Source organism: Rhea americana, unplaced genomic scaffold (assembly GCF_003343005.1).
Source record: "Rhea americana isolate MKP2758 unplaced genomic scaffold, rheAme1 scaffold_122, whole genome shotgun sequence".
In the NCBI taxonomy this organism is placed as follows: domain Eukaryota; kingdom Metazoa; phylum Chordata; class Aves; order Rheiformes; family Rheidae; genus Rhea; species Rhea americana.
In genome coordinates this window covers 1,888,821-1,902,465 of record NW_028185284.1, presented here as the reverse complement: position 1 = coordinate 1,902,465, position 13,645 = coordinate 1,888,821, and the positions used below count along the sequence as shown (strand labels likewise).

At 35.9% G+C, this 13,645-nt stretch overlaps 1 protein-coding gene across 1 annotated transcript in view; it reads left to right on the top strand.

Annotated features, from left to right (window-relative positions):
• Positions 1 to 13,645, top strand: part of LOC146600354 (adhesion G protein-coupled receptor A3-like) — a 219,806-nt gene that overhangs the window by 112,960 nt on the left and 93,201 nt on the right. The gene's annotated exons all lie outside the window — the stretch shown is intronic.

Here is a 13,645-nt window from a genome sequence, read left to right as displayed (position 1 = left end):
TTCTGTCTCTAGAGATATCTACTTTCCTTTTCCTATTAWAAAACTGTGGACTTGAGTGCAAGCAGGCCTGTTACTCTGAAGCTGTGCACCTTTATATGTTTAGGCCTCGAATATGTCATATAGGTGTTTTCAAGACTATTTACAGAAAATTAGCCTGGCAAAATATGCCTCCATAAATCTTATGTGCATGTGTATACCAYAAAAGCTTAATGCCCATCTTACTCAATTTTTCAAGCGAGAGAGTCATTCACCAGAGTGCAAAAGCAAACTCATGTGACTTAACTGGCCAGTTGGAGAACACTAACAGAAAATTATGAATTTCAAATATTAAAATATCCTTGTGATGGTTAGCCTATAAATAACCAATACACTGAGAGTGTTAGTTTTGAAAGTGTGAATAACTGACAAGCAAAAAAAAAAAAAAAAAAAAAAAAAAAAGATTTTTCAAAAATAAAGCATTAGAGTTTGTCTTAATTCTGATACAAAAAATTTCCATACTCTTGCACTTGGCATAGCTTTGATGAGAAATATTTACACAGTACAAGTTATAATATGCCCTACCCACTTTAACAGAGTGAGCAGCTAGCACTCTAGTACAGCAGGAAATTTTACTGCTGCCATTTCTTCCAGATGTCTAGATTAGTTCCACGTCTTCTGGAAAGTTTGAAACAAATTTACTTTTCCTTTGAATGYGTCGTGATTTATCATACTATGTCAAGAAGTCATGAGAAGCATGCTGGGATAAGAGAACAAAGAACCAGCAGTTACTTGTCTTATCTGTCTTCATATATAGAAATTCAAACTTCTATCTTAAAAGGCATTGAGAAAAGGAAAAAATAATTAGTCCCTGCTTTCAGAATCTGATTTCTATTTGATGATGTGAAAATCTGAAAGTACCAGAAAGTGATTTATAAATTTTTGTGACCATTTTTTCTAATCTTTTCAATGCAGATGCAATCTTTTCAATTATTTCTTCTCAGCTGGAATCTTGTGGCAGAATGTATATACTTATCAGACTAGCAGAAAAAAGATATGTTGTTTAGCCTCCTAGGAGCGACAGGGTGCTAAGGCACTACTAATGTCAATGAGGGGCACAGTGACGGGAAACTGAACCAAGAGCTTGACTTCCTGTAGTTACGTTAAACAGGGGAAGGCAATGAGCAATTTTGCATTTGTAGTATGGGTGAGATTTTTGTTATAGAAATGTGTGTGTGTGTGTACGCGCGTGCACATGTGTGCAGAAGTATTCTTGGCGAAGTCTCATCCCAGGATTTGAGTAAAACTCTAATAGCTTTGTTCCCTGTAGTGCCCATACTGAACTCCAGTGACCTCACTAGCAATGCTGCATTTCTTTACAGCATATATGAGCTTATTTGTAAGTTTTAAAATAGTAGAACAGTGAAGGGCCGCTCTAGATCTTCTGAATTATCTGCATTTGGCCAACAGAAATATTCAGGAATAAAAGTTTATCCTACTTTGAATCTTCTGAATTTCACTTTTACAAACCTAATTTTAGTCTTGTTCACAGATTTTTTTTAAGTCATGAATGCCCCTTATAGATGAATTGCAGACCATTCTTTCTATGCTTGAATTTCACTGTTGTCTAKCCTACTTATAACCTGGTCAGATTTTTTCACCAGTTTTGAAATAACCAGCTGGATACTTTCATTTTGATGTTTAATGTCTTCCAGAATGGTGTAGATTTTCTTTCTTGACGGTGAACCCATTTGGGCTTCTGTGCCACCCTTATAACACTTCTCAGGCCATCACTGGGGTATCTTAAGATGATTTGATTTTGTTTCCTGACTTCTTATTCTTCTTCCTGCTCACAAACTACGTTGTAGAGTAGCTTCCTTTAAGAGGCAATTTCCACATTTCTGTAAGTCTCCTGAGGTAGCAGGAATTTTTACTCCTTGCCTCTCCAGACTTTTTCTTGGTCAGTTCTTGCTCTTAGCTCAAAGTATTGTGGAGGGCCTGGTGAATCTGCTGCAAACTCCCTCTTTCTAACTTTATATTCTACTGAGCAGAAATCAATTTCCTCGTCTCTGATAGTAATTCCAGAAATTTTTCACGTTTGAATAGCATTTTTTAAAAAATAACAGAAAGCAGCCAGATTTGTGAATTGTTGCAAGCTAAATAGGTAGAGCAGGCATACCWAAGGAGGAGTGCAGACAGTGTGATMACATACACAGCAAGGTACTACCCTAATCGCTCCCTGACATTTCATATGCTAATGTTAATATGTGCCAACTCTAATAGTAGCTGGTTTTTCTTTCACAGTTTTTATAAAAGTCACGAAACACAGTGAAGATTTTAACATATGTAGGTTGTTTGGTTTGCCTCGCAGTGGAGACAGAGGAAAGTATTGAAGAGAATTTGCTTCAGTCTGTCTCATTTAGAAGCAAGATTGGGTGGATATAGTCGCTGACTAATTTTATTACTGAGTATGATGCTGTCATCAGAGTTTAGTGATGGCTCTATATTTGCTAGAAACAGCTGATTTTCATGAGTCACTGATGCACTATTCCTCATTAGAGACCYGAGACATCTGGACTACATTGCTCTCATTGTTTTTCTGATCAAGAAACTGCCATAATTTTCTCAGATTCTAACAACTTGAAAGGAATTCTGTCTGCCTACACTTGCCTGTGTTGGAAGTAGAAAGAAATTTACCTTTTATGTGGTTACATTTCAACTGGAGACATCTTTGTCACACCCCGAATCCTAGAAAGTGAAATYATTTACATATGTGAAGAAGAAGAGATAAAGCCCATGGGCAAGCTGCTAGGTAGTGCTCATTTCCCACAGTGTCACTAAAAGGGTTGGATTCTGACCTAAAGAGAGGCCCCTAAAGACTGAAGAGGTAATTCAGTTTTCGTGTAATCCTTGGCTGTTCTGACAGCAGTGGCAGTATGGTTGTCAGACCCAGCTGAGATGGTGTTTTATTTCTGTGTGGACATACGAGCAATAAGTATTAAATGAAAACGTGTAAGTAATTGTATGTGGAACAATGAYCAGATGTTCTAGGTGGTTGAGATAATTGATTATTGTTGTTAAAACTAGATCCAATCTGGTAGCCTAAATATGAAAATTTCTGAAAAAAATCCATTTCTAGCAGTCAGATATTGAGATAAATGGTCTCTTTCCCCAACTTCTACCTGTCTGTTAAGGAGCAGATATTGCATAATCATATGAGAGCTCYGCCTCTCATATGGTGGGGGGAGGATATATGGTGGTTCTTGGCCATTTTACTGATCAGCAAAAACTTCTCCTGCATCTCCCTTGCCTGTTAGATGTGCCCTAAGGGGTTAGGATAACCCCTTATGTTCCAAAAGGTCCATTCTTATGTCCAGTTTTAGACTCTACAAATGCTTTGTTTTAAAGGTGAAAGTGCACTAGTCTATAAAATTTGAATTATTAATGCCACATTGCTATCAGAATATCCTTTTCAGATTAAAAAAAATGGTATTTACACTGATTATCAATGTTGATAAATTTCGAATTATTTTCAGTTGATTTTGAAAATAGAAGGAAATTATTTCTTTTCAAAAGAAAGTGGCAGTTCTCATATTTCCCAAGCAAGTTAGATTTTAATTTTCCTACATTTACATTTCCATAATATTATAGAAATCTTAAAAATTTCARTAGAAAATAGCACTCTTAGTATGGAGAGAAAACACCAAACAGAAAATAATATCTCTGATGCAGGTTTACTGCTTTTACTTCTTTTTACCAAGATAAAATGGCACATAAGCAGGAGAGGGAAGATAATACTCAGATTCCCTGTACAAGACTAAGAAGATAATTAAAACTTTTTTCTATACTTGTCCTTCACTATACCTACTGAACTTAGTGAAATAATGTGTTGCAATTAATTTAAATCTTTAATGTTTCAGTCTTCTTACATGATGCTCTCACAATTAATCATTTTGAGTTATTTGTCAAAAAATCTAAAGTTATAAATCAGACCAAAGATGGAGAAAATTTTCCTCTTCCTTTGACAAATGAAAATCATGATATCTGTTTTTACAAAAATAACTTTAGTTTCAGGAATCTGAACATAGAGATATCACATCTAACCTTTTGTAATGTAGGTGATGGAAAATCTCTTAGAGAACGACTCTTTGGCAACTGTTTATTTTTGTTTTTTCTCTAGAAGAATGATCTTTTCCATGAAGCTTTTCATCAGAAGTTAGACCCTTCAAAACACTTCAGAGTATCTTTAGTTTCTGACTGTTGACTCCTGTTTCCCAATTTATCTGTCTGTAGTGAGTTCCCTAAAGGCTGAGACCATCTGGTCCTTCAGTTTATTTAACTGTTTCTCAGTTTTACCGAGCCTTGAATTAAAACTGTCAGGCTCAAGGTTTATAACCATAATGATTTTTCAGACTTCATTAATTTTAATGTTTCCAGAATCTGTCCCTTTTTTTCTCCTGTTCTTCTTTCCCACAGGAGTAAGAGCTCTCTTTCTTGTAGAATGTGCTTTAAAAGTGGATTCAAATGATATGAGATGAAGTGGAAAAAAATCAATGAGTTGTAATCTTAGTCTTTATAAAAATTATTTTAAATTCTCACATGTCAAATAGCTGTTTATACATTTCAGTGATTTTATTTAACCTTCTATTAAACATAGCAGTCATTCAATTTTGCCAGTGGGCAAACTTCTCTAATGTAAATGCTTATTATACATAGTAAATTAATGTATAACAGTACATTAACTACTGAAACTTTATTTAAGGGTTAACCAGCTAGTCTCAAAGTACTTTTAACTATTATTTATCCTTTTTTTTATTTGAGAAGTTGAAGCCAGTTTGATATGAAGAAGATTGATTTTAAGTATTAAAGGTTCAAGTATGTTTAGCCAGCTGTAAAGGAAATGCTCAAGTAGCGAGGACATTCTTCCCTTCCATTTTATATTGTTGGTAATAAGGCTAAGACAAAAGTTTTTCTCAGAATTCCTACATTAGAAATTTGGAGGAATTATGCGAATGATCATAGGTTTTAGAAATAAGAGAGATGTAACAAAAATACAAGCAGCTGACAAGTCATTTGTGTAGTCATTATAGTAATTATAAATAATATAGTGCCTATTTCTATGTACAAACACTGATTTATGAACGCTGATATTCTCTTTCATCCATCTTTTTTTAGGATTTGAATATTCAGTATACATTCAGTTAGACATGCAAATCCTTTGCTGGCAGAACTAGTTGCCATTTGCTATCCCAGTGAAAGTGGAATCTTAAATATGCTTTTATGGATCTTTTATGACATACATATTGTATTGTGAAAAATAGCTTATTGAAAAATAATGCTTTGATCGTTATCATTGCATAAAAACAAAAAATTTATATTGATGGAGATTAAGATGAAAAAATATATGTATTGATCATGCAGTCATTTTAACTGCCCAGAACAATAGTATATACAGTATAATAGACAAAGAACATTTACGGAAAGATCTAAGGCTACATGGTTCTTTGCTTGCATTTTTGTTTTAGGATACAGGCAACTTTAAACACTATCCTTTTGGAACGTGAGAACCCTATTATAACATACTTGGCAAAAGGCTACCAGTCATATACACTTTAGAAGTACCAACCATTAATTCCTCAGATCCCTTCTTTCCTGTTGCTCCCTTCTCTTCTGCACGCTACCATCCATCCCATCTCCTTTGATTTCCAGTGTTGTGGTCTCTGTCACAAGTTTATGCACAACAGGAGCAAGATTCGAAGAGGGTAAGATCCTACTAGACCTTAATAGTGAGAAGCTTTTCACACTCCTTTTTTTCACACAATAGACTTGCAGTTCTTCTGTTTGGAGGCTTTTCCCTCCCAGCTGTCCCAGGAACCTTAAAAAGGGGTATATTACTTCTGTTTGAMCTTGGAAGTTCATCTAAACTAGGACAAATATATTTCATTTTTTTTTAAATGGACCTGTCAAGTATCAGCTCCACTGTATTTCACACTTCAATATTAACGTTTTTAGAAGTGGTTTGCCTGGAGGAAGGCAGCAGACACACAACTTTAAATATGTTAATCTGTATATAAATGAGAGTTTCAAAGAATATTTAATACGTGTTTTAAGAAAATGTCTCTTTTATTAATCTTTCTTTTATTAGGGATAGAGGAAGTATCAGAACTTTAGCTGTCTATACTATGCACAAGTTTGTGTTATGATAATACTCCTACTGCTTAGGAAATTATGGAAACACTCTCATTCTGTAGCCAAAATAACACTGGCCTGTTCATTCATGAAGTGGAAACTAAGCTGTGGTTCATCACAGTTCTAGAGATAGGAAATGGCCRGGACAGGAGCTCAAACATAAGAAGGAGCATCTCTTAGAAATACTGTGTTTGTGTGATAGCCAGATAGTTGCTACATTTTTCTTTCTTTGTCCAGAAGACACTKTTGTCTCCACTGCAGATTCCTCTCTTTACTTCTTCCAGGTGTCCAGGAACGTTCAACACAGTTAACTCCCCAAATGACAGCTGGACTAGAAACGAAAGTCCCCTAGTAGTGGATTAGGTCCTCTACTATGAGATGGGACTGGCAGAAGAGGAATAATCTGATACCATCAAGTAGGACAGACCAAAGTGGGAAGGATTGTGAAGTACTTCCTAGATGTGTTGTATAATACAGTTATAGCCATGTTATTRATATGCTTGTTGTCTCCTGCCTTTTTTGATCAGAGGAGTTTACCCCAGATACCGGAGTACAGCTACATTCATTAAATCTCTTYTGAGCTTTTTTGCCCCATGGACAGGGGAGTTAATTCATCATCATTTCATCTTTATTAGCAAGTTGTAGACCTCTTCCATTTGTAGCTGATAAAAGCGTTACTTTCATAAGCAACGGGTTCAGACTGGAAGAACATACACCTTACAAGCTGCCATTTATCCATAGTGTAAGGCGTTCTTACATCTTGAACGTTGTAGTTAAAGCCAGTTAAAGACAAAGTCGCAACATCCATAATGAAATGATTTTTTTCCTCAAACTGAAACAGTTCGGTGTATCTGTGCTTGTAGATCTTTATTCCTCTACTTAATCAATAAGCCAGAGGTAATCTTGGTGCTGTTGGTTGGTTAATTTTTCCTTGTTTAGAAACATTATGATTTTTCAAGAAACACATTCTTCTTTACACTATATGTTGTTTTGCATTGTCAGAGCAGTCTCTTTAGTGCCATGTAAAGCCCTCTGTATGACCTTCTCACAGGCACCTGTTGTCTCTGTTGTGCTGTCTAAGCATAATTAATGACACTCTGCTAGTGACAAGGGTTGAATGTTAATTTATCATAGAAAGCTTGATAGGAGGGTTTTGCACTCCTTGTACTTTGAGTGCTACTGTAGCAGTACACTTATGTTTGAAAGATATAATTATTCTTGCATACTAAGCATACATTAAATAACATCCCAGATAAGTAAGACAGCATGGTGTCTTGCCTTGTCAGTTAGAAATTACTGAAATAATAATATTTAACATTAATACTATTGCACAGTTGTCAAAAATTTATGAAAAACAAGGTCACTTGTYCTAGTGATTTTAAATTCAGATATTTTCTGTGAAGAGATCAATACAGAAAGTAGAGTTATCTTTGTAAGATATGCTTCTCTGGTGATTTTTAGAATCATAGTATATATTGTCAGTGGAAATAAGCAGTTTTATACCAGTGGAAGTTCCATTTGTAAGGATTAAAACTGCTATTGCTACGTTTGCATTGTATATTAAATTGGAGGTTATTCTGGATTTGAATCCTAATTCAGACACCTCMCACTTCAATTTCAAAAAACTGTCTTGTCTAGTTTTGAAAGTCTGGGCAGACCTTTCCGTCGGTGATGAGTTGGTGGTCCAGCTCACCTGGACCAGTACGTATTTCATGCTRAGGTGAATCTGCAGCTACCCACCTCCAGGCTTTTAGTCATCTTAGCTGCTTCTTGAGGTTTGGGATGGAAAAAAAAATGCAGGGATTTTTCATAAAAACTCTAGGTAGGAAAGAAAGAGAAAGGGTTTTATAYTCTCTTCAGTTTCTTAAGTTTCCAAATTCCAGCATCTGTGTTCCAACCAGGTGGTCCAAACAGAGGCCATGAAGATGGAGGAGGGCTGTACAGGTACAAATGTGTTTCACTAGGACAGATTAAACCTGAATTTTGCATCTAAGTAAGAATACCTGTGCTCATTTTTGATGCATTGACTTTAAAGTAAAAATTTCTTTTTAAAAATAAGATTCACCTGTAGATCTGATTATAGCAGGAGTACTTAGAATTTAATGAAAGTTAAGATAAAATACAGTCTGGGAAACTTGGAATGGATATTATTATAGAACCAGATTCTACTCCTCACAAGAAAATTACCTGAATTTTTATAGATGTAAGTAAAAGGAGCATTATACCCAAAATTAGAACAGCATGTCTGAGTATGTTAATATGTCAGACTGCCAATCAGCGACTGGTTTTTTGGATTTAGGATAATCCAGTATTTCTGAACAATATGTACTTCCTGCATTTTTAATGGCTTAGGTACACATTAATATGGGRTTTTTTTCAGTACTATAAACTAATAACTGATTTTTCAGAACTTCTGTGTTTTACTCTRTATTGTGCCAATCTGTATCATACATCGGTTAAAAAAGCTCAGTAGTTGTGACAATGAAATCTGTGTTGCACCTGATGTGTCAAACAGCAACCACATTTTTAAGTCCTAGCTTAGCTTGAAATTGTATTGCTTACCTCCCTTTTAGAGGCCCAGGAGCATCGCTGTATACATTTGTGTGGGCTAGGTTATGACCAGTCACCTTCAAACAGGTTCATTGCTGGGGTGTCCCTTCGRTTAAGAATTTTGCTTACTTCTCTACCATGATCGTTTACCCTTGGACAAAACCTAGGTCTCAGATTTACTAGTATTCCTCTGCCTCTTCACACATTGTCAAATGACTGTTCAAGCACTAAAATTGAAGTCTCGGTAGAGTTTCAAATTAAGGATTAGAACATAGCTGTAAATTAACRGGAACGTGATTATCTAAGCAATGCAAAGACAATGAAAATGAGCACTGCTGATTCCTAGGAAAGACTGGCTACAAAGTTCTCTGTTTACTTAGGATTATTAAATAAATGCTGCTTCTGGAGTATTTCTGAGGCTTTCTCTTTTAGACGTGGTAAAATATTTGTAGGATGCAAAATAAGCATGACCTTTCTCAATATTAAAATATTTTCCCCACTGTGCTGTTGAATACCGGTGAACGATGCCCTAACGCAAAAGGAGTACATTTGCCTGTGCCAGGAGCTTCTGTCATGATTAGAAAAAGGCACCCCAGTGCAAATCTACAAATCATAGGCTGTTGGACTGTTTAGATGTCAAAAAGCCTTTTTACAAAGGAGATTGACAGAGTTAACCAGGTTCTCCCTTGTTGTGCCTTATTAAGCACTCTATCTCAGTATTACAGATCTAATTAGCTGGAATCGTAGTTACATCACCTTCAATGGTGGGGATAATTGATGTGAGCTGAAGCGAGTCTAATAGGCCTGACCTTCACTCTGTAATGTGACTAGTTTAGAACCTGAACGCATACTATATTTACCGTCTTATTGAAAGTTTAAACTGATTAAGTCTCCAAAGGAAAGAGCTGAGGAAGTAATTTTTGAGGAAGTCAACCTGAGCGTGCATATGCATACACACCCTTGCAGTACAGCTAGAGATGAAACTTTTCCCCGGAATTTAAACTCCTGTGGAAAATATTACTGACTGGAACATATATCCCTTTATCTAGGGAAGGAAATACTATTCAAAGCAGTAACAGGATGTCAGTAAAAATCTAAATAAAAGACAACTTTCTGTTTAGAGTCATTTTCTAGGTATACTAACATTAAATAACTTCATTAAATTAAAGCTGCCTACCTACTTGGCAGTTTCTGCGTCTGCATTTCCCTCAGAAATGACCTTACAAGTATAGGATTTACAGCTACCTTCTCCTCTTAAGTACAGTCCAGAGCTCTGTAATGATGCCTGTGAACTATAAACGGGCCTGAGAATCACAGCTATGGTCTGGACATGTTTTTTATGCACTGGGCCCTAAAGTGAAAACAGTCTCGGCAGTTTCACAACAAAATTTCCTCCTCCTATTCCTCAGAAGGTCTGGAGCAGCCTAGCGTGTGCCCACGCTATGGGAGGAGGTGACGTTGCGAGTCATTCTTCTGAGTGGTCTGTGCACATTTCTTCGTGTAGGATGCTATCTCCCGAATTTAAAAAAGTCTCTGTAAAGATAGGATGTTTGGCTTCTATAAATACCATCTTTAGCTAACTGATGCTGGGATACATCAGTARAAAACTAAGAATATAGGGATGGCCCAGACTAACAATCAATCCATCCTTTRTTTAGTCTCTGACAATGGCTAAGAGCAGATGCTTAGGAAGGAGGGTCAGAGCAAAGACAGACTTAAAGAGAGTTCCCCAAATCATTTTCCCAGCCTCCATCAGTTTGCAGCTCTGGGATTTCTTGTGTACTACAAAAGAACAGTAAAGATTCAGTGATACTGTTTCCTGAGTTTTTTACCTGTAGAAATTGTCTGGCTTTAGTATAACTCTCCCTAAGAATTTTAACTTGGGGCTTTAGTATATATAGAAGTATAATAACAGCAAAAGTGTAGAAGTTCATACTTAATCTTGGCCATTCACAAATACGTACCTAAATAGCTTTTCAGTTTAATAAATACTGCTGTCATGGTGTGTTGTAGGTGAAATCTGTCTCTAAGTATTTGGTTCAGTGGTATTTCATCATGTTTTTGTTGGCAACTATGATAAAGTCTTACTATTTCTGATAATCTGACTGTTTGACTGTATTTGGTYAACCTCTAAGCATTTTAGAGGTTGTTTGAAATCACTCTGGAGGTCTCTTCCAGTAGATCAGGAAATGGAAAACATAGGCTAACATATTTATATTACTTTTTGGTATCTTAAGAAATGTATCTTAATGTTATGTGGAAGCATCATATATACTACCCTGTGTGATGCCTCAGTGCCTAGCCAGTGATTTTCAGTCCTTTCAATTCCACTGGTGGCATAGAGTGACTTAGGAATTTTACTTCCATTGGTTGGTGTAAAATATATATGATTTTACATTTTTCAGTACTTTCTTAGAGACTCTTAAAATTTGTCATGGAAAACATGTTAAAATCTGTTAACTAAATAGGGTTAACACAACTCATCAGCTAGCCATGTAAAGAAACTTAGATTATCAGTTCTTTATTTGTGAAGAAGGTAGGTCCTTGGAAAGAGACAAAATTAGCTCTCTTCGTATTTTACTTCTCTTGGACTAGTAGCTTCAATATCTTTTTTTAAACACATCAGCTTTTATAAGATGATTGTATTTTTTAGGTGGAGAGCTTTTATTTCTCTAGCTTGCCTTTTATAAAAGTGAAATGTTTTGTATCAAATGGATCACTGCTTCAACATATCATAAAACACAATTGTTTTTCTATAAAAATGGACTAAACTCTTCTTTATATCCTTTGACAAATACATTTTACAAGCAACTACAAAATACTGCATTTCGCCCTGGAAGGTCATAAGTTGTATACACTGAGTTACAATACCYTGAGAGTGATCTTCCTTATTCAGAAAGAGTAAGTGCCCCAGTTATCAATATATAAAGCTCTTGCCCACAGATTGTTGCTAGAAATTGTGCTTCCTGTAACAGCAGATCCTTTGTCTTCGCCAATTGTCATCTTCTGAATCTTCTCAAGCATACTAAAAAAGCCAAAAATCCACAATTGCTTAGTTCTATACTGTTCATTATTTAATAAGTACGTACTTCAGTTATTTGGATGAAATGTAAATTTTGGTATTAGAAGCTTGTGATTATTCATAAGATTGTCTTTCACTCTGCAATGATGATATATCCTAAACCTTAGGCATCCCACACAAAGTGCTAAAAAAAAAAAAAAAAAAAAAGACATCTGTTAGTTGTAAAAATAGTCCACTCACAACATCAGTGTTTATCTCATTTGCTTAAGATAATATGAGCGTTTCTCAGAAAACAAGAAAAACAAAAGCATTATCATGACCTCTGTGAGGATTTTCTAGGCAAGTATTTCCTTTATGGTATTTTATTATGGCAATTTAATTTTCATTCTGCCTATCTTGACTGAGAAATGCCAAAGAATTAATGACTTCAGATTTTTCAGTTCTGTTTCACACGGTCACACCACTGTATCACAGTGTTATATTTTATTTCCACAAATTTATTTAGAATTACTTCTTCAAGAACAGAACCCAAGCAGATTTCAGTATTGCTATAGAATAAATACAAAGATTACCCTAAAGTCTTGTGTAATAAATAGAAATGTCTGTATATATCCTACTAAATATAGAAATATTTCATGATGTTTCAGGAAAGCTTCCCATTTTTCCTCATAGGATGAGCCAAAGAGCCACAATTTAATGAACAGTTAGGGTGTCCTATATCTTCTCTCAATTAGCATCAAATCATTCCCTCCCATATGAGACTAGTAAATTGGCCAGAAAGTTTTGTTGCATTTTGGGAAAAAAAAGCATTTATAGACACAAAAGAGAATCATTTCTAGCCAAAAAAAACAGGAGGGAAAATGGCTTGTTCCTTGCCTGAAAAATTCTGAAGCTACCTACCTTTCCAACAACACTTCAAAAAATTCATATTTTTCCCCCCATAACATCAGTGTTCATGCAACATTCCTTAGTTCCACTGAGTCTTTCCCACAGGGTCAAATGTTAAGGCACTCAGAAGGTTATGCCACCCCTGTCCTCCTGCTGCCAGTTCTTTCTTATCATCTGTGTTGCTAAATCCACTTGTTCTTTTCTATTCTGAGAACTCTTATCTGCAGAGTGTTTCATTTGGCCCCTGTATCTTCATCTTGCTGCCGCTGGCAAGGCTGCAGTGGGAAATGCTCAGGCTTCATTCTTTGCCTGAGTCTCAGAATATTTTCATCATCTTTCAGGGCAAGTGCAGGGAGAAGAGAAGGCTGATGAACTCTGAGAAATTTTGACGTGTTTATAAATTGATTTAAGTTAATACCAAGAATCTTTTTCTTAAGCAGTTGCTCTGAAAGCTTTTTGACATCTCTTGGCACTGCTGATGAATTTCCAGCTATGAGATCCATATGGTATGATGGGAACATTATTTAAGTTGAAGATTCATTAAAATGTAGCCTAACTGCCAAATCTTGGTGATGCTACTGAGTGACTTTTCATTYGCTTGCATGTTTTCTCAAGTTACATAACTTATTTCTGTATTCCATTGCCTTTTGGGGCAATATTTGAATAGTGGTCTCTTCAGTGGAACTCTCCCAGTCACACATTAGTTGTTCACTKTCATAGAGGGTTTATGGTAGCAAAAAAATACTGCTTCTGTGCATAATTACTGAATGAAATATGCACCAAAACAAAATATTRTATCACAAGAACCCAGAAGAAAAATACTGGCTTTTCAGCTGAACTAAACAATACAAAAGAAAAATGGTTGTTTTCATAGAATCATAGAATCAGTAAGGTTGGAAGGGACCTCTGGAGATCATCTAGTCTAACCTCCCTGCCCAGCAGGGTCACCTAGAGCATGTTAGACAGGGTTGCATCCAGGCGGGCCTTGAAGATCTCCAGAGAAGGAGACTCCACAACCTC